This window comes from Tenrec ecaudatus, chromosome 1, assembly GCF_050624435.1.
Source record: "Tenrec ecaudatus isolate mTenEca1 chromosome 1, mTenEca1.hap1, whole genome shotgun sequence".
Lineage (NCBI taxonomy): Eukaryota > Metazoa > Chordata > Mammalia > Afrosoricida > Tenrecidae > Tenrec > Tenrec ecaudatus.
Genome location: NC_134530.1, coordinates 249,501,601 through 249,523,280, shown reverse-complemented (window position 1 = coordinate 249,523,280; position 21,680 = coordinate 249,501,601). Strand labels below are relative to the sequence as shown.

Genomic DNA, 21,680 nt, shown 5'->3' with positions numbered 1-21,680 from the left:
AAGAATTCTCTCACTGTTGTTGCAGATGACTTCTTTGTTGTGTCTTCCTCTGGTAATCCAATTATTCTGATGTTGTTCCTCTTCATAGCATCAGACATAGCTCTTAAGTTTTCTTCAGCTTCTCTGAGGATCTTGGTTTTGGTTTTAGGATTTGGTTTGCGTTTGTTAAAGTTTGCTTAGCTGTCCTCTAGGTCATTGGTCTAGTTTTCTGCCTCCTGCAATTGGCAAAGTCCGTGAGTCTGCTACTGGTTCTTGTTATCTCGTCCCTAAGCTCTTGTTTTTCCCTTCGGAGTATGAACTTTATCTCCTCTATTATTTCATCCTTTTTCTGTATTGTTTCCCTCAGATCCTGTATGACTCCAAACAGCATTCTGAAATTTTATTTCTTGGCAGATCAATGTGTGCTTCTTCTATGTGTGTTGTTAGGTGCAGGACATCTTCTGCTATTGCTTTTTGTTTTTCCTGTTTTTTCATTGAGGTCATTGGAGCTGATTGCTGTTTGCACTGCATTGTTTTAAGAGGAGCCAGGTGCCATTTTCCAGGGAGTCGAAGAGCACTGGCTCTCTCTGGGAGACTTGTAGGAATACTTCTTCGAACTGCCTGCAGCTAATTGCACTATGGAATTGGCCTACCACTTTATCCTCCTGTGACTTCACTCTTTCTCTAGTCAACCAGTATTGTGTTATTTGGAGGACAAATTGGATGGTCTTCTCAAGGGATGCTGGTTGGGTTGTGTGGATTCACAAGGATGGTGCTGTACTGGGTGATTTCACAAGAAGCTGTGATGTTCTGCCCCACAGCAGCTTGGGGCACTGAAGAAGATGTGCGGGGTGCCCACTGCAATGAGAATGCCAAAGAAGGCTGGTGTAGAGCACTGCGAATGGTGGGCAGAATTTCACTGGTCAGGTATTATATCTCTGTGGAGGTTGGGCAGAGCTTGCTGCAGCAGAATGGAACATTAGTGAATGTTGTCCAATCTGCCTTAGGCCGTGTGAGGCACTATGGCAGGCAGGAGGAAATTTCCTCTGTTACATAGGACCACAGAGGATGGATAGGAGCTCCCCCAGCCACACAGGTGGAATTTCCCCAGCCATGTGTTAAGCACTGCAGAGGGCAGGCAGGTAGAATTTCCCCAGGGAAGAAGTTGGACGGGATATCCCCTGGTGGAGGGTGGGTGGGCTTTCCCCAACCTCAGGTTATGCTGCCGCGGGTGGAGCTCTCCCAGCTGGGTGGAGGGCAGGAGTAAATGCCCTAGGCTAATGGGAATGGTCTGGAGGTCGGCAATGGCGTGATGTGAGAGAATAGGAAAGAGAAAAAGAAAAAAAACTAAGCCTGCTGAGACTGTGGAGGGATAGAGGGAAGAGAGGGGAACAAAAGTAACAATATAGCTGAGCCCTGATTTCTGATCATGGGGCTAAAGGTGTTTAATCCCTGCCCTGAGGTGGCAGCAAGCTGTGGCTGTGTTGAGATAAAGCTCCTGCGCTGGCTCCAGATGATCCCAGCTCTGGCCGAGATAGTGGCGGGGCTAAGGTCAAACCCTAGCTGGCCTCCACTGTGGTAAGCCAAAAGCTTCCAGCTCTCAAAGCCTAGAGGATCTGTATCTACTTATCTTTATGATGCTCCTCTTGCGACCTGGCAGTGTGGAATTTCCCTCTTAGTAACACTACTGCACTGATTTCTGCAGAGTTCCTCTGGTATGTTATTCAGTCACCATCTTCCCAGACGTCCCTTTAATTAATCACTTTATTGGATGCTTTGATAGATCTTATAACAATCCATAATTCAATTGTATCAAGTACACTTGTGCAAATGTTGCCATCATCATATCCAAAACATTTTCTTTCTACTTGAGTCCTTGGTATCAGCTCCTTTATTTCCCCTCCCTTCCCTACCCTCCCACCCTCATGAATCCTTCATCAATTATATATTGTTATTGTTATTTCATATCTTACACCATCCACGATCTCCCTTCACCCACTTTTCAATTATTCATCCCCCTTGTAGGGGTTGTATCATATATCCAACCTTGTGATTAATTTCCCCTTTCTCCCTCACAATTCTCCTACCCTCATGGTCACCCTTTTCAAGTCTAGATATTTGCATTTTCTTATTCTTTCCCTTTGTTAATTTTTCCAGTGTCTATTTTTTTGAATCATTTTATTGGGACTCGTACAGCTCTTATAATATTCCACATAGCAATTGTATCAAGCATATTTGTATATGTGTTGCCCTCATCATTTCCAAAATATTTTCTTTCTACTTGAGCCGTTGGCATAAGCTTCTCTTGTTTTTCCCCCTCCTTCCCCCAGCCAGTGTCAAGTTTGTTGTTCCTTTCAAAGAATCAATTTCTGGTCTTATTGATTTTTTCCCATTGTTTTCTGTTTTCCACTTCATTTATTTTTGCTCCAGTCTTTATGATTTCTTTTATCTGCTACATCTTCTTTTCCTATTATTCCTTTAATGTAGTGTCCTTTTTGTCTCTATGATGTTTTTGTCTTAACATGTTGTTGTTTTCTTGTTGTTGCTGTTGTTGACATGTGGTTTTATTTTCTTCTTCATATTTAAATTTTTTAATGTCTTACCCTCAGCATGGACTATACTTTAGTTTTTCAAAACCATTTTATTGGGAACTAATACAGATATCATATCATTCCATAGTTCAATCACATCAAACAGTGTTATACAGTTGCTACCCAAATCAGTTTCCAAACATTTTCTTCCTTCTTGAACTTCTTGATAGACAACAGCTCCCTTTAATGCCCTCCCTACCACCACCACCACCACAGTATCCCCCAGAAACCCATATTCTGTTTGCTTTCCCTATAGGTTCATCAATCCTAAATTTCATATACTGAAAATCATAACAAAAAATCAAGAGGGTAACCCCCAATGACAAAATACGTCTGAGATAAACCCTAATATGAACAAACAAAAAATAAAATGTTGAAAAACAGATCAGGTCTAACGTGCATCGAAGAGGGTTTCAACTGACAAGGTTTTAACCATTCAACTCATGATTATCCCTTTGATCTTCTATAGTTATATCTCCAGTGCACCCTGTTTGGTAAGCAGTTTCTTTCCATCCCTCAATTAAGAATAGAGGAAAATCACCGGAGACTGATTTCCTCTGTAGATCTCACAAATGTATCTTTGGTTCCCACTGTCACCAATAGCCTTTTGCAAACCAGATTCTCACAATTTAGGCTCTGATATTATTCCTTTCCTTGGCTTTGGATTGTATGGCTTCCAGTCTTTCAGTCACTAATGTTGGTGTGCTTCTCCCATGTGAACTTCCTTGACATCTCACTTAGATGGCTGCTTGTTTGGAAACAAACCTTTAATAGCCAGATGTAAGGTACCATTTAATTTCTTTACCTCACTTGGCTATAGCTCATATCTTCTGTGTTCTGAGCAGAGCCATGATGTAAGAACTAATTGTCCTTAAACTGGAGGTAGGATTTAGTGGAAGCCCCAAACCCTTGGATCTATGTTTTTTTTTTTTGGGGGGGGGCATTATTTGCCTTTGGCTCCTTTTCAAAAATTCCATATTAATTTATTATAGAGAGTCTGATCGATCATCTCCTGGGGCATGAGATCTTCTGTTAATATTGTCTTTTATTAGCCCCTGGGATTGTTGTTGTTGTTTTTACCAAATCATGTTATTAGGACATAATCCAGATATCATACCATTCAATACTTCAGCCATAGCAAGCAATGTTGTATAATCACCACAATCATTTACAAAACATTTCTTCCTTTTTGTGCTCCTTGATATCAGCTCCCCATCACACATTGCTCCCCTACTGTACACTCCAGGAACCTTTATTCTAGTTCTTATCTCTATAGATTCACCCAGTCTGGGTTTCATATAACAAAGAACATAGAAAGAATATAACAGAGAATCCCAAACACTACCAACAATAACAAAATACAACAGCGATAAGCCTTAATGTGATGGGTGGAGAGGGGGAAGAATGGAGAACAAACAGAAAATTTTAAAAACCAGATCAAGCTCAAAGTGTATCAAAAGGAAGATCAAATGACAAATGTTAACCATTCAAGACAGAATTATCATTTTAATCTACTATAATCATCTCTCCAAACTCTGTCTCATAACCAGGTTATTCCCATTACTCCCTTATGGTCAGAGGGAATTATTGGAGGCATTAGTGTTTACACAGTCTTCGGGCAGTCTTCTGTAGCTGGGACAACCTAGAAAAGGACTATACTATCAACAAAAAAGGACGTAACAATGCCGAGGGGCAATTCTTATATTTAACTGGCAACTGAAGAAACAGCAAAGATATTTCCTGGCATGTTGCATTTAAAAAACAGCTTAAGCAGCTGAATAGTGACAGTCCTTTCTTGACCCTAAAGCCACTGGTTTCATCCTAGCTGCTATTTCTGACCGTTATCATTTGGTAGGATACTGATGTGAATCACTCTCCCTGTGCTTTGCCAAGCCCAGTGTCTCCTCTTAAGTTTTCCTGCAGGTTGAAGTCACAACCTGATATTAGCCATGAGAAAATGTTTCTCTGATTCCACTCCCTATCCCCTTTTCTTTCAATTAAAAGAACAAAAGACCAAGGCAGAGTTGAAAGCACATGGGCATGCCGATGGACAGGAGAGGGTCATTGTTTTATGGCACATCCTGTCATCCCTGTTCACCTGCGAGCAATGAGCTGACATCTGTTGAGAAATAATGAAGTTCTAAGGCATGATTTATCTTCCTCAAAGAAAGTGAAGTATGACCTGGCACGGTGCAGGTAATTTTATGTCAGAACCAAAATGAAAATGGAGTAAAAACAAAGGACAATTCAACAGCAAACACAAGGGAGAGTAAATAACACTCCACAGGAAATATATAATGAGGGAAAACAAAATATTAATTCTCCTGGTATTGATTTAAAAGATTACCTGGGCTGCTCCGAAATGTCTTTTTTGTTTTCATATGCATTGTACAGTAGATCATAAGGTGGTAATCTCTATTTTTTTAATAAAAGAAATATGTTAACAGACTGCATCTTCGATGGCAAAGCCATGTACCTTATCTACAATTGCTAAGATAACTGTTTGTCAGATAATTATATTCAAAACAAGCAGAAGTAGAAAATCATTTTCCTATTCTCCCATGGGAGGCATCAGTTAGCGGCTTCTGTAAATGGTCAATATATGCAATTAAGTGAAAGGATAAGAGTATCATTGGCCTCCACATGCTTACCTTTCCTAAGATGTTCATTCCTAAATGAAACTTTTTTCCAAAAATTGTCCTTATATGTCCCTTCAACCCACAGTATGTTCTAAATTGTCTGACAATCTGAGCTGTCCATTATGGCTCCAATATGACATGATTTTAGATTTCTCCCCTGCTCACTTTTTTTCTCCAGGTATAGCCCTTGGTTAAAGGGTTTTTGAAACTAGGATGCCCATAATTCAATACGATACTTCAAAAGCAGCTTCCCCATTGTGAGCTTCTGCTTCTAGTCTTATGGACACTACAATCCTGGAAACAGAAGCGCAGCTGAAATTTGCTGTGTTACAACCCCGTTGTTTGTATTGGCCATTATTACTTTCAGTTAGCCATACCCCGGTCACAGTTGAAGTCAGATAAAACTGAAATTGAATTTTTTCTAGCCCATTAAAGAGTTACGGTCTCGGAAACTCACAGGGAAATTCTCCCATGTCCTATAGGTCTCTGTGAGTCGGCCTGGACTTGAGGGCAGAGGGTTTGATTTGGGGTTTTACTAGTACGTGCCCCTGGCCAAGTTATTTTACCTCCCTACATTTCCGTTTCGCCAGCTCTATAGCTGAATTACTAACACCAACCTCATAGACTTAGACCTAGAAATGTGCTTGCAGCATCGTAGATAATACTCCATAATGTGTAGCCTTCACAGTTGATGACAAAGAAATGTCTTTCTTTCATAAATCCCCTATCAATACATTAGGAGACTACCAGAGGCACTCTTATTTATTTATTTATTTTCTTGGGCACAGCTTTCACCAAGCCCCTCTAGATACAGTCCCGAACACCTGGTGTGAACAGCAACACAGGTGGACAGCAGCACCCATGAGGCATAGGGTAGTGTTGAGTCCATGGGAAGGGAGGTCTTCAATGTCTTTGCATAGACTTTGTTCCACATCCTGTGCATACAAGGTTATGGTTGAAAACAACACCTAGAAGAAATGGCTGAAATTAGAAGTGCCGCAAATCTGGGAGAGAACACAAAAACTCTGTTGGCCAGAAACAAAGCTTAAAGAGATTTCAGTAAGTATATCAGCCCAGTGATTGAGAAAAAGAAAATGGTCAGTGTTTGAAAGAGTGTTGGCTTATGGACTTCTGTGATACTGGAGGAGGTACCGCTGGTAAGTTAAGTCCCAGGAGGGTCACCCAAAGTGAGCAGTTTTCAATCGTTTCTGGACTAAGATTAGCAAAAATTGGCGTGGCAATCTACTTTCTTTTTTTTTTTTTTGCTCAGTCTCCGTAGAGACTGTCAAAAATTGCCAATGCCGACTATATTTCAAGTTGTCACAGCGGGGTATTGGGAAAAGTTTTCAATTAGTAATAATCGTGCCTCGGATAAACCTCACTGGCTACGATATTGCCACTGCGCAAAGCTTGGCAATCTACTTTCAAAAACTTACCCATGAAAATTCTATGAATCACAACTGAATATTATTTTTTAATTTTTTAATCATTTTATTGGTGTCTACTGAATATTATTTCAGAAAGATCTGGTGTATGAGCCCCCCTGAGTTGGAAAGCACTCAAAATACACAATGACCATAAGAAACGACTTGAGCAAAGCAAGAATCAAGAAGATAGTGTAGGATCAGGTTATGTTTTGTTCTGTTATGCACAAGGTGTCATGAATTATAACAAACTTGACAGTAGCAAATAACAACAAACAAAGCCCTTTTCTTAATTCCCTATTGAATGGTTTCAGAATCCTGGTTTTGCAACCTGTATTGAGAACCAGGACTGGGTAGCACCTGACGATGGGGTTTTACATGAAATCTTAGCAACTCTTCTGTATCCGAATATAACCAAAACCAAATTCACTGGCATGGAGTCAATGCCAACTATAGGACATCACAACCATACAGGGCAGAGTAGAAGCTCCCCTGTGAGTTCTGAGACTGTAATTCTTTACAGGAGTAGAAAGCCCCATTTTTCTCCCGGGAGCAGCGTGTGGTTTTGAAATGCTAACCTTGCAGATCACAGCCCTATGCGTTACTGCTACTCCACTAGGGTTCCTATTTATATTATTTTCTTCCCAAAATAAATACATTAATTAACAAATTGGAATTTGTTCAGTGATCCATAACATCATATCATAAGAAACCATAATCAAAGATTGGGCATTAGAACAGAAAAGAATTGCATCAATGTAAGCCAGGATTTTCATCAATGGACAATCCAGCCAGCGACAGCTGTAGGGAAACAAGGGCGGAAAGGGGCTAAGAGAAGGAGTTCCCTGATACAGGCCGAATCCAAGTCGTGCTGCAGGTTAACCGCTCTGCAGTTCAGCAGAGGTAATGTTTGGGGACTGGATGCTGTTTAGCATTACTGGCTCCTGTGTTTCAGGAAAGGAGGAGATGAGAAGAGTTCAATTAACTATCGTTTCTCGCTCAATAAATATGAGTTAGCATGATCACCAACAGAATTGTCATCCTTTTTATTTTTCACAGCCCACTAGCCTATGACAGGGGCAAATCAGTACACTTCTTCAAACCTTCCCTGAGGGACCACAGTGCAAGTGTGTGCATGCACAAAAGCCCAGCCACACAACTTCACTATTAATCATCCCCAGGCCCTGGGGCTGGTGTCATCCCAGCAGAGCAATAGCTTCTAGCAAAAGCTGGTCCACCTCAATTTAGTAGCATTTCCAACACTTCTCCAAGAACACTTTATCCATAATGAAATAAATTATTACGTGTAGAAAGTACTACTTAAAAACATGGCTTTGCCCAAGGAGTAAGCAACTGGACCCACGGTTCTGGTGGGATTTGTGGGGAGGAGGGGAATGGGGGAAGAGAGTGGTGAGCAAACAATGCATGGACTAGGGAATTAAAATCAATGGCTAGGAGAGCATAGGAACTCTGGTGATGTTGGAGCAACAGTAATCTAGCCAAGAGGAATTACTGACAGGCAAATGAAGAGTAAGCATGATAGTGGGGCGGGAGGTAGGTAAAAGGAAACTGAGGAAAGACCTAGGAAACAAAACCATTGATAGAGGTAGAAACATAGTTGTGTACATAGGTAATATATTTATTCATAGAAGTAGAGGTATTGGCCTATGTACATATATTTATATAGCAATACATTGAGGAAGTAGATGGACTTTGGGCCTCTACTCAAGCGCTCCCTCAATGCAAGAACACTTTATTCAAATAATCTGCCATTCTATGATGCTTACCTTCCCGACATAATCACTGGAGACAAAGCAGGTGCATAAGCAAATGTGGTGAATCAAGCTGATGGTGCCTGGCTATGAAAAGATATAACATTTTGGGTCTTAAAGGCTTAAAGGTAAACAAGTGGCCATCCAGAAGAGAAGCAACAAGCCCACATGGAAGAAGCACACCAGCCTGTGTGATCATGAAGTGTTGACGGGATCAAGTAACAGACCTCAGAAGACCCAAAATAAATAATCATATTGTTGAGAATGAGGGAGGTCAGAGTGGAGACCCAAAACCCATCTGTAGGCAACTGGACATTCTCTCACAGAATGATCACAAGGAAGGGATGAGCCAGCCAGGGGGCAGTATAGCACCAAGGAAACACAATATTCCCCTGGTTCCATGAGGTTTCCTTACCCCCATATCATGACCTCAGCTCTGCCTTACAAATCCAGCTAGACCAGAGCATGTACACTGGTGCAGCCAAGAGCTCTCAATACACAGAATCCAGGACAGATAAACCCCTCAAGAACAGAAATGGGAGTAGCGATACCAAGAGGGTAGGGGGAAGGTGTGGGGAGAAGGGGGAGAAAAATGGGAAACAATTGGAATGATCAATGTATAACCATCTCCCAAAGAGGAACAACGAAACCATGGGTGAAGGGAGATGGTGGTCGGTATAAGATATGAAAATAATAATTTATAATTTATCCAGGGTTCACAGGGGTTGGAGGGTGGGGGAAGGAGGGATAAAAGAGGAGCGGATACCAAGGGCTCAAACAAAAAGGAAAATGTTTTTAGAATGATGATGGCAACACATGTACAAATGTGCTTGATACAATTGATGTAAGAGCCCTGATAAAATGATTTTTTTAAAAAAACAGCAACATGGCTTTGTTTTTTAATAATATTGAGAAGAAATTAGAACAGGCAAAGTTTGTTGAACACATAAATACAGACTGTGTTTCTTCAACAAAAAAATTTAAATGTTTCATTGAATTTCTTTGCAAGCTTAGTCATGTCTAGGAAATGCATTTATTTTAATAACTATATTAACAAAGATTCACTCAGGTGAATGTTATTGCTCCATTTTTCTTACTTCATGGCTTTCATATTTTAATTGGAAAAATGGAATGTATTATGTGATACAAAGACTTTTGAGAATACTATTCTTATACTCATAAATCATTCTGTATATTCAAGTGCTATAGCTCAAGCATCTATTATTATAATTAGCTGTCACTTCAGCTTTTTCTTGTTGAATTTGCCAAAATGTATCTGTCATATTTTTTAAAACCCTTCCTTAATCCTTAATTCTCTTAGAAAACTGCATTTAGAAAATTACCTCTGCTGTCCTGAACTGTTCTAACATGAACTTCCTAACCCCCACCCACAAACTGCTAAATTATCTCTGTGTTTTAGTCTAATTGGAATGTATTATATTTGGACCTTAAGATCCACCTAAAAATACACATGCATTTCTGAAGTTCTTGGAATACTGAATATGCTTGTTCTAGAAACTCTGGGTCTAAATTTCATCTTCATACATTTTTGAAAGAAACCATGCTTCATAATGAAACAAAATTAAGATAAACCAAGCAAATAGTTACAACTGTAACTAATAAATGAGTAAAATACATATAATTTTCCATAAACATTGGTTTATGGACTCATCACAGAAGTTGTGTAAAATAAATAGAACTTTGGAAGTCTCATTTTACAAATCAGGAAACCAGTTCAGAGAGGCTCATTGAAGACTGCCCTAGGATTATTCCTCTAGTCCTTAGAGTTAGCATGTAATCCCCTTACAGAAGGGTCGTGGGAGGAGAAAAGCCAATCAGGGTGCACTGTAGCAACGATGAAACATACAACTTTCCTCTAGTTTTTTAATGCTTCCTTCCCCTCCCCCCAACCCCACCACCCCCACTATCATGATCCCAATTCTACCTTACAAATCTGGCTAGACCAGAGGATGTACACTGGTACAGATTGGAACTGGAAACACAGGGAATCCAGGGTGGATGATCCCTTCAGGACCAGTGCTGAGAGTGGTGATACCGGGAGGGTGGAGGGAAGGTGGGCTAGAAAGGGGAACCGATCACAAGGATCTACATATAACCTCCTCCCTTGGGGGTGGACAACAGAAAAGTCAGTGAAGGGAGACATCGGACAGTGTAAGATATGACAAAATAATAATAATTTATAAATTATCAAGGGTTCGTGAGGGAGGGGGCAGGGAGGGAGGGGAAAAATTAGGAGCTGATATCAGGGCTCAAGTAGAAAGCAAATGTTTTAAGAATGATGAGGGCAACAAATGTACAGATGTGCTTGACACAACTGATATATGTATGGATTGTGATAAGAGTTGTCTGAGCCTCCAATAAAATGATTTTTTTAATGAAAATGAAAAAGAAGAGTTAGGATGTAAACCTAAGACTCTAAGAGATAGTTCAGTAGTTTTTTTTAATGTGCCACCCTGATGTTCTATTTTATAACTGAATCAGTGAGTTCAAATATACAGTAACATCTCCAACCTATAGAGTAATATATGAATATAGAGTAATATCCAGGAGATGGAGCACTGAGAGACTTCTTTACCTACAATACAACCAAGAACAAAAATATATTGCAAAACAAAACAAAAAAATCCCTCTGTGTAGCTAAAGCTTCCCAAATTGATTGGATTATACTTATTGGAACATCTCTTCGGATTTTACTCAACATCTGTTTATTCTTAGGCTCATCTCAAACAAACAAAAAACAGTTGCTGTGTGTGTCAGAGTAGAAGTGTCTGTGAAAAATTTATATATATATAATAACAATGTTACAAGTCTCCCTCTTAAGTATATATATACATATATATATATACTTAAGAGGGAGACTTGTAACATTGTTATTCAAATGTATGCACCAACCACTAGATAATGAAGAATTATACCTCCTTCTTCTGTCTGAAATTGATCAAACATGCAATCAAGTTGTATTAATATTCACTGATTACTGGGAAATGAAGAGGAAGGATCAGTAGTTGGAAAATATGGCCTTGGTGACAGAAATAAAAGTAGAGATCACCTGACAGAATTTTACAGGACCGATGACGTATTCATTGCAAATATCGCTTCAACAATATAAATGGTTACTCTACACATGGACTACACCACATAGAATACACAGGAATTAAATTGACTACATCTCTGAGAAGGAAGGACAAAGAAGCTCAATACCACCTGTCGAAGAAGAGCCAAGTAAGTGACAACTATGGGTCTGCTCGTAACTTGCTCATATGCAAATTCTTGTTGAAACTGAAGAAAATTCAAACAAGTCCACAAGAACTAAAATATGGCCTTGGTATTTCCTATCTAAATTTAGAGACTATCCGAGATTAGATTTAGCACATGAACATTAATGTCATTGATTGCAATTCCCACAATGCTCTTCCTTCTCCTTTCCTAAGACTCCCCGCCATCTGGAATTGTCTTTGGGGAAATATTGCCCTTTTGATCTTAAATGGTTGATTATGCTAAGGTACCCCCCTTGTTCACTTTATAGACTGTCTATTGTTTGGCTGAAAATGATCCCAGCAGTGAGTTCAGACGTGTTCAGGACTGAGCAGTCACTAAGGACCATAGTTTCAGGGGTTCCACCATTACTCTATAAAACATTAAATTTATCTTATTTCATTAGTTTGCATTTTGTTTCTAATTTTTCTCCCTATCTAGGGCCTTCAAATGTGATCCCCCTTAGAATGATCAGCAATGGTGGTTGGGCATCATCTAGTTCTGTCTCGGGATCATGTAGGTTAAGGTTTATGTGATCCAACTGCGTGGACTAATTGTTTCTGTGTATCTTCAACTGTCTTCACTCTTCTTTGCGCCAGAGAGATACCATGTTTCAACTTAGATGATTGCTCACCATTCTTATGATCCCAGTTGCTACTCAATGAAATACGATGTAAACGGTGTCTTTGTGGGCTGTGTTATGCAATTGCCTATGGTGCACCCCACCCAGACCATGAGCCTCCCCCAACCCCCGCAGGCACAGTGACTTATTCCCCCAACGTGTTTGATTATGACTAAGTAGTCTTCATTATTTTGTCCCGTATATGCTCTACTATATTCATGGATGTATTTAGAGCATAGATAAATCCATATGTAGACATCTCAGCTTTCAAACACACATATATTTATATATTTCAGTGTAGCAAGTCTATACACTTCTTATGGTGATATTGCCCTCTTTCTTTGCTCTCTACCTTTTCTAAAGAAATATGGAAAAGTTCACACCAAATCAAAGCTGCAGTTGTAGCATTCTTGAGAGATTCAAATTATGTACCTTTTCCAGGTTCTTTCATTTAGGAAGCCAAATAAAACATCTTTAGGAAGGGGAAAGACCAGGGCCGGAATGTGGGTAGTGGAAGCTGTGCCACCAAAGTGTTCCTAGGACAGTCCTGCTATGCCTGAGATGTAAGCAGCAGCATCTTTGTGGGGGGGGGGGGGGAGTGGGGCATTGCTTCACACAGTTTTCTTGGCCTTTTTCTCACAAATGCAGCTTTTAATTTCCTTAAAGCTTCTTCACAGTTAGCTTTTGTAATCTTCCTATGTCCTTCAAGAAAAATTATCAAGCTCTCCTTGTGTTATATTGTTAGCTGCCATTGCCGAATCTCAGACTAAAACATTGTCCCATCCTGGGCCTTTGTGGCAATCATCTCTTTACCTTCCTCGTTTTCTCCAGTCCTCTGTTTGACCAAGTGAGGCTTCAGGGACTGGTCGTTCCTGATAACGTGGCCCAGATAAGTTCCAGGCAGGGTCTCACCAGCCTCACTGCTAAGGAACATTCTGATTGTTGGAATCGGAAAATACCTTCACCATAGCCTTTTGAGCTGACTTCACCCTTGATTGTAAATGGCCAAGCAGATAACCTCAGAAGCCACCATCTTGATTAGATCTGTTTAGGGAAAGTCGTCTAAAGAGAATGACAGGTATATTAAGGAGAGGACATGTTTGCAGCCATCCACAAATATGGTTTAACACTTTTTGTGTTAAACAAACCTGTGCATATATGAACCAAATCCAAGTAGCAATAATTATTTGCCCTCGTGTGTGTGTGTTATGCACACACCCAGCCCTTACTATCTCATGACCCAAAATTTTGCATTTACAATGGTAGTAAATAATCTGCTGTTTTGTTTATATACAACAGGCATCTGACACTAGTAAGTGCCAAAGTGCGATGGTTAAGGTTGTGTACCAGCTTGGCTGGGCCATGATTCTCATTGGTTTGAGAGCTATATGAATTTGGCAGCTACATAATGATGTAGCTTTCCTCCACTGTGTAATCTAATGCGGTCATTTTCCATTTTCACATGAGTACCTGGACCCTAACTATATTGAGGCGAAGAGTGAGTGTATACAGTTTTTAAATAACTAGGTTCCTTTCTTCTGCACATTCATAAATGCCGTCTCTTTCTTGTGCCACTTCTACCTTGCCTTCTATTTAAACTGTGCAATTACCATTTTCAGCTCTCCCTTAGGAAGTGAAGTGGCTATACCCTTTTTAGATTGTTTTTTTGGTTTTATATTACTTAAAATTTCTGGAGCCTTGGTGGTGTAATAGGTTACAAATCAAACTCCTAAACCACAAGGTCAAAGGTTCAAACCCATCAGCAACTCTGCAAAAGAAAGATGAGGCTGTCTACTCCCATAAAGATGTGAAGGTTGGAAACCTGCAAGGGCAGTTCTACCCTGTTCTATAAGGTGTCCATGTTTGGAACCATCTCAGTGCCAATGAGTTTGGTGAACGTTTTTGGTCACAGTTGCTAGAATGTGATTATAATAATACAGTTCCTACTATATTCCTAGATAGTAATATATTCCGAGAATCTAGCTAGCATAACATGATTTCTAGCACAGAGTATATATAGGTAAGCTGAAGTTTAATTTGTATTTTATTTGAAACCCTTGAATTAGCCAACACAGGATAACTGGCAAGACATTTTTCTCCACTCCCTGAGTTATGACGTGGAGATGGAGAATGAATCGGAACTGGCGCCAAGCACCTATTTATGGCTATGCACTCTGAGCCTTGCTGCCAGATGCCAGCTCCACAGTAGTCATCAAGAACCCACAGGGGTCCAGGGGCTTCTGGAATACTGTCAGCATCTAAAGCTGCGAAGCTTTTCTATTCTTTCCAAGAGAAAAAGAAAAAGTAAGGCAATCTCCAGTTAACTTTAAAATGCCAGTCTTAAAAAAAGAAAAATGGCGGAGAAGCTTATTCTTTTTCACTTCAATGATATAACCAGTTTAATTTTCATATGTTAGAAAATGAAGCATAATCCATAAAAGTTCTAATTAGGAGAGTTTTTTTAAAAAGATGCTGAATGGGGTGATGGAAATGATTCCTTGACAAATAAACAATTTTCCATTTATAATAATATCTCTGTGCCCCAGGCAAGCCTGGTGGAACTGTCATATCATTGTTCTTGTCTTCTCTGAAAATAAAACAGAGCTTTGTTTATGACCATCTAGAAAACATATCTGCTGTTATCTTTTGCTCTCCTACCCTCATATCAAAATTGGGGAAAGAACATACAGTGCTCACAAGTTGGTTTTATTTATACACCCATCATAATTCTCCCAAACAACATGCGCATCTAATTATCCAGCTTCAGAAGTTTCACGTCGATGCATGCATTGCTGAATTTGCCCATCCTCCTCGTCCCTCACTTCCTTCACTTCCTTGTTTTCTGAAGGCGCCCTCGGACTGTGCTAGGTTGCCGTCGCATTTGGGAAATGGGTTTTAGTTGGTGTGGTAGCACGATGGGACCAGGATGTTTTGATTACATGAGGCCATTTAGGACATAGCTACATTAATTTCAGGAGCACTCTGTGCTGAATGTGTATCGGGTGGGATTCCACATGAAATATACCTAGACAGCCAACTGTCTCATTAAATATCCATGTCCACGTCTTCAATCATTGGTGAGTATAAAGTGATGCCGAAAAGCCAATCTAAGTGTCTTGCTTAAGAACCTGCTACAGATTGGAGAAGAAAAGGTGGCAACTGAGAAAAGGATTCTTTTAGGTTGAAAGAGGAGTTCTGGTGGTCATCTCTAGTGTTCGGACCTTTGAGTCCCATCTTGATTCCCTCTTTATCAAGATGCCAGGTCTCCTGTCCCTTGGCAGAATGGCAGGAAGAACACGGGGAGGCTTGCTGCTTTTCTCTGCATGCTCCCGTTCTTCACCGACGCTCTTACTTTGCTCCAAGAGGCCAGTGGGTTTTGGACGCCCACATTGTCGAGTAAGAAGTTTCCTGTTTCCAGATCCTTCCATCATTAGTGGTCAGAGTCAGATGAAAACTTAGTGTTTGGGTTCCCAAACCATGCTCTGCGATGCTCTGGGATACTGCAGCAAACTCATAGAGGTCCTGAAGGATCTTTTAATAGAAGCTGCTATCTCAAAGTAGCCCATGATACTTCATTATTCTTCACTGTCTGAGTGCCGTGACAAAAAGCAAGGACGATGCTAAGATCTTAGTGGAACAGGGAGCGAGGCAGTGCCTAGTTTGCTTCCAAGATTTGAAAAGGTGTGCAATGCCTAAGGCATTCCGTTAGGAAGCCACTGTGGTTATGTAGGGGTTTTTAATGAAAAATCTATTTTTGTCCTTCATCTTATCTGCACAATCTTTTCAGACAGCTGCTATTGGGGCATAAATATATATGAAAGCACGTGGACTAACTACTTGCTTCCTTGGGAATCCTCACGCCACTTTCCTGGAGGCTTAGTGATGCCCATAGCGTAATGGGGAATAGTCCAACTTAGCAGGCTAAAGGTACCCAGAAGGGCTGCTGAGCGTTACATACCCATGGGAGGGAATGTCTTAGCTCCCTAAACCAATAACGAACCACTGGGCCAGAGAGAAAACAGACTCGTCATTGCTTCAAAGCCATCATGAAAGATATAAAGATAAATTATTAAATTCTGTATAAGTGTTAGACAGTAGAAATAATCACCCTGACTTTTACAACTGAGGAGAGATTAAAGAATTCACCCTTTCGGGACGATGTGTTGTTGTTGTTGTTGTTGTTGTTGTTGTTAGGTGCCATCCAGTCAGCTCCAACCCACAGCGACCCTATGCACAACACAATGAAACACTGCCCAGTCCTGCGCCATCCTCACAATTAATCCTATGCTTAAGCCCATTGTTGCAGCCACTGTGTCAATCCATCTCTGTAAGGGCCTTCCTCTTGTTCGCTGTCCCTCCACTTTACCATCATGATGTCCTTCTCCAGGACTGGTCTCTCCTGACAACACATCCAAAGTATGTAAGAGGAAGGTCTTGCCATCCTTGCCTCGAAGGAACACTCTGGCCGTAATTCCTCAAAGACAGGTCTGTTTGTCCTTTTAGCAGTCCATTGCATTTTCAGTATGCTTCCCCAGCACCACAATTCAGATGTATCGATACTTCTTAAGTACTTTAGATTCCTGCAATTGAGCTGCATTAAAAATAGCATTTTGTCTCAAGAGGCAGAACACAGTTCAGTGTTCTACCCAAGAGAGCGAGTCCTTGAATGGGACAAATCATGAAGACAGACTTGTCTAACAACCAGAAGATAGCATGTACCCAGAGACAGCTCAGAAGAAAGGCCTACCAGCCTAATTCTGGAAAACCAGCCTTATAAAATTCAATGGGCCACAGTTTTGTTCTGATTTACGTGAGGCTGTTGGGAGTCAGAATTAATTCAACAGCAACAAATCATCCAATAAAAATATAAGGAGATCCACCTGTGTTATTTTAATTTTTTACACATTCAATGCTTTTTAAAAGGTAAAAACAATATTTTGTCTGATGCATCCAAAATATTAGCTTTTAGTATGCAATCAACAAAAAATTATTAATGGAGTCTTTTATATTTCTTTCATATTAAATCTTCATTATCCATGTGTAATCTATAATTCTCAATTCAGACTGTGGTAGTTACATTTTAAGAGTTCAATAATTCTCAATTCAGACTATGGTAGTTACATTTTAAGAGTTCAATACCTACACTTGGCTCTTCTTGGCTTCCTTGTTGAACAAAGAAGCTCTAGAGCCTTGGTACTCCAAGTGCGGGCTGCAGGCTGCTTCATCAGTATGAGCAGGTGAGCTGGTTTTATGTTGAAATTTGAGAAACACTGTCTTCTGAGCATACGATCCTTGGACCAGCACCACCAGCAGCACCATCACCTGGGAAAGTCTTGTCATCTAACTCAGATCTATTGTATTGGAAATTGTGTTACCTGGACTCAGAAATTTGTGTTTCTGAAACTGCAAGCCCTCCTGGCAATTGAGATGCACATTCAAGTTTGAGAACCACTGTTCTCACAAAGGTATATACTTTATCTAGCAAAGATATCTGTTATCATTTCCCCTAGTGGACCTAATATTTTGAGAAAACAATTTTGATTAGCACCATTTATTAAGGAATCAATATAGGTTTCTATTATTATCATTACTCAGATATATATAGATATTGATATATAGGATAACACAGGGAGAATAATCTAGATCATATCAAATATTATATATGATATATACAGAACTAGTTCAGCAGTATAAATCTTGCCTCCCATGATCTGATTTCCAGCTAACATATCTAATGAGCAGTCACCACCCATCTATCCACTGAGACTTGTTATTTCTATATCATGGAACAGGTTTTTTAAATATATAAATCATTTTATTGGGGCTCATACAACTCTTATCACAATCCATACAGACATCAATTGAGTAAAGTACCCTTATACATTCATTGCCCTCATCATTCTCAAAATTTGCCTTCTACTTGGGTTCCTGGAATCAGCTCATTTTCCTTTTTTCCTACCCTTCCCTCCCTGCTCCCCCCTCCCTCATGAACCTTTAATAATTTATAAATTATTATTTTATATTATCTTACACTGCCCGACATCTCCCTTCACTCACTTTCCTGTTGCCCATCCCCCAGAGAGGAGGTTATACTTGGATCCCTGAGATCGGTTCTCCCTTTCTACACCCCCTTCCCTCCCGGTGTCACCACTCTCACCATTGGTCCTGAGGGGTTCATCTGTCCTAGATTCTCTGTGTTTCCAGATCCCAACTGTACTGCTGTACATCCTCTGGTCTAACCAGGTTTGCAAGATAGAATTGGGATCATGATAGTTGAGGGGAGGAAGCGTTTAAGAACTAGAGGAAGGTTTTGAGTTTCATTGTTGCTACACTGAACCCTGGGTGACTCATCTCCTCCCCACTACCCCTCTACAAGGGATGTCCAGTTGTCTACAGATGGGCATTGGGTCCCCATCATGCACTCCCCTCATTCACAATGATATGATTTTTTCCCCCGCCTTTGTTGCTTGAAACCTGGCTCCTTGGCCCTTCATGATCACAAATGTTGGTGTGCTGCTTCCATGTGGGTTTTGTTGCTTCTGGGCTAGATGGCCGCTTGACAGAACAGGTTTTAGTGTAGCTTTCAGAATAAGATGGACTAAGAAGAAAGACTTGACCATCTAGTGTCAAAGATTAACCAGTAACCAGTGGAAACCTTCTGGCTGATCAGCAGATGATCATAGAAAGGGTATGGAATAAAGCCACATTTCATTGCATTATTCTTGGGGTTGAAATGAGTTGAAGCTGACTCAATGACAGTTAACAGCAAGACACAGAGAAGAAGGGGCTTTCATAAATTTGTGGGGAGATTCCACTACCCCCCTTGTTACGCACACACAAACACATGAGGGTCATAGTATTGCTACAAAATCATAGAAACCATCATTAAACAAAAATTGTCAAGGTGTGAAATTTTTTCTTGACATATCCTCCATCTGGTTTTATACGCATTTGAAGGTAGTGTTTCCAGCTCTCTACCCCTTCCCCTGAAAAATTCATTTACACAACTCCAAAACAACAATCCCGTCATCCTCAAGGGACTCAAATTGTATCCCTTATCAATGTGCTTTGAGCTTGGGAATCAAGGGGAAGTCTGAAGGGGCAAGATCAGGGCTATAGGGTGGATGGGGTAACGTTTCCTTAAGAAATAGTCATAGGACAGCTTTTGCTACTGTCAAAGAATGAGCAAGTGCGTTGCCGGGATGCAAAGAAATTCCTCAGTACAATTCTCCTGGCCTTTATCCCACCCCTGCAGTGTTCAACTTTCTTAAAACTTAGTCATAATACTTACCTGTGGTCATCCTGTGTCCTGCAAGAAGTCTTATCAAGATCACCCCTGGGGAACTATATATAAAGATCGCTCAATGCAATAACCTTCTAAGCGGACCTCTCTGCCTGGAATTTCGTTGGCCCAGCAGATCCCCTCAGAAGTCATTATTTTGATGGGATTTTGGGAGTTACCCTAATGATATTAAAATAAGTATATTATTTAGTATCCGTCGAAGGAAATGAGTCTGGCACCGTCCACTAATCCTGGAAACATGTTTAAACATGTTTTCTTTTATATAAACCTGTGTATGTGTGTATAAACTGGAACTCTATTAGCAAATCTTTCTTAATTGCTCTTGTGTATGGATGAAGGGGGCTTCAAAACATTATCTTTTAATTCTATTTTCCCACAAACTTGCTGAAGCCCCTTATATGTTTTTCCTTATTAAATGTACATGGAACTATTTAAATAACTTTCCATAAGAACTTCTGATCTGGGGCTTTCCCTAATTCTTGGAAGGAGTTGGGACCAGGGCAGAGTTAGAGGTGGAGGAGCTTTGAAAGGACTCTGAAAGGGTACCCTACTCAAGAAAGTGAACGGGGGTGGGGTGGGGTGGACATTATGAATCTGTGAAGAAGGAACTTATTACATCATTGGTGGTATCTTAGTACATGGTGAGAAAGGAAATGAAAGCCAATGAGGCTACTTCAAGACTAAACTTAGTCCGATTTATCTTTATTCTTTCAATAATCACTATACTCACTATGAAAGGGCTGTGAAGGCTTTACTGATCGGCGCTTTAGTCTTTTCTGGAAGCATTGGAAGCACCAGGCAAAAATCATATGCACAAGATTATGTCGACATTTCTTCATTATTTGAATGATGGCTTTGTTCATCCTCAACTAGAGTTTAGTTCCTAGAAGTCGTTGGTGGTGATGGTGGTGGTGTCCTGGAGTCAGTTCCGACCCATAATGACCCTCTGCACTACCTGGTCTTGGGCCATGCTCACATTGTTCCTGTGCCTGAGCCCCTGGTTGCAGCCACTATGTCACTCCACCTCATTGAAGGCCTTCCGCTCTTTCGCTGCCCCTCCACTTTACCAAGCATGAAAGAGCAATATAAGGAGCAAGTATCAATTCATCTAAAATTACTCTAATGTAAGGATTACAAAGAAGAACCTTAAGTAATTATTCCTGCCAGACTGGTAGATTGCATCACTAGAGCAGATGCTCGGTGTATCCATCAAGAAAGCTGCATATAACGTCAGGACTATGGAAACAGGTCATTTCATGTCACATGATGAGCAGGTGTTTACTGTTGGCAGACTCTGTGCTGCTTGTACCAAGATTTAGCATCAACTGAAATATTTTAAAGTCAAGTTCTAAGAGGAATGATGCTCCATTGCAAAGACAGACAGAAGTTGGAGATAAATTATTTGAAGAAATGATGGTAAGAATCTTCCATCAGTCAAAAAATGTGGAAGAATTGAAGAGAAATTGGATCAATTTGGAGAGGATCTCACTTCTGCATATTACATGCAACATTTGAAAATTGACTGACTATTAGCACATTACCTTCGGATATTTTATAAATTCCTTTAAATATGTAGATTGTGAGTCTTGTTTACCTGTGTCATATGGCATGTATTTATATATTTTATGTATATCTTCATAGCATAATATTTTTTCAAGCATGTGTTCATCTTAATTTCCATGTAATGGGACCCTACAGCATAATACAATTTTTATCCAATATACACAAAAACCAACCCTAAAGGGAACATTAGGAAAAGCTGCCATTTACTGAACAATACATATATTGTTAAGCTCTATATTTAGATAATGTACCCCTACTACCACTGCCCACTCCCAACTCTTTGTAGCATAGTCCTGAGTATCCCACAGATGAGTGCCCAAGAATTTGGTACCCACCCAGGTCAATTTGATACCAACGCCTGTGTGTACACCATTTACCTCCATGCCTCAGCATGAACGAGTCTTCCTCTACACACACACACACACACACACACACACGCACGCACGCACGCACACGCATGCTCAGTACTATCTATGCCACTGGGCCCGAAAACGAACTCAGATTAGAAAGC

General features: G+C 40.3%; 1 protein-coding gene, 1 non-coding gene and 1 pseudogene across 2 annotated transcripts in view; 2 read left to right on the top strand and 1 right to left on the bottom strand.

Moving 5' to 3' along the window:
• Positions 1-21,680, top strand: part of PLD5 (phospholipase D family member 5) — a 456,985-nt gene that overhangs the window by 350,960 nt on the left and 84,345 nt on the right. The window lies entirely within an intron of this gene.
• LOC142429721 (coiled-coil domain-containing protein 82 pseudogene) lies at positions 749-21,003 on the top strand (annotated as a pseudogene).
• LOC142438104 (U4 spliceosomal RNA) lies at positions 6,480-6,620 on the bottom strand. The gene has a single exon (XR_012782547.1). It is a non-coding gene; the product is annotated as a U4 spliceosomal RNA (small nuclear RNA).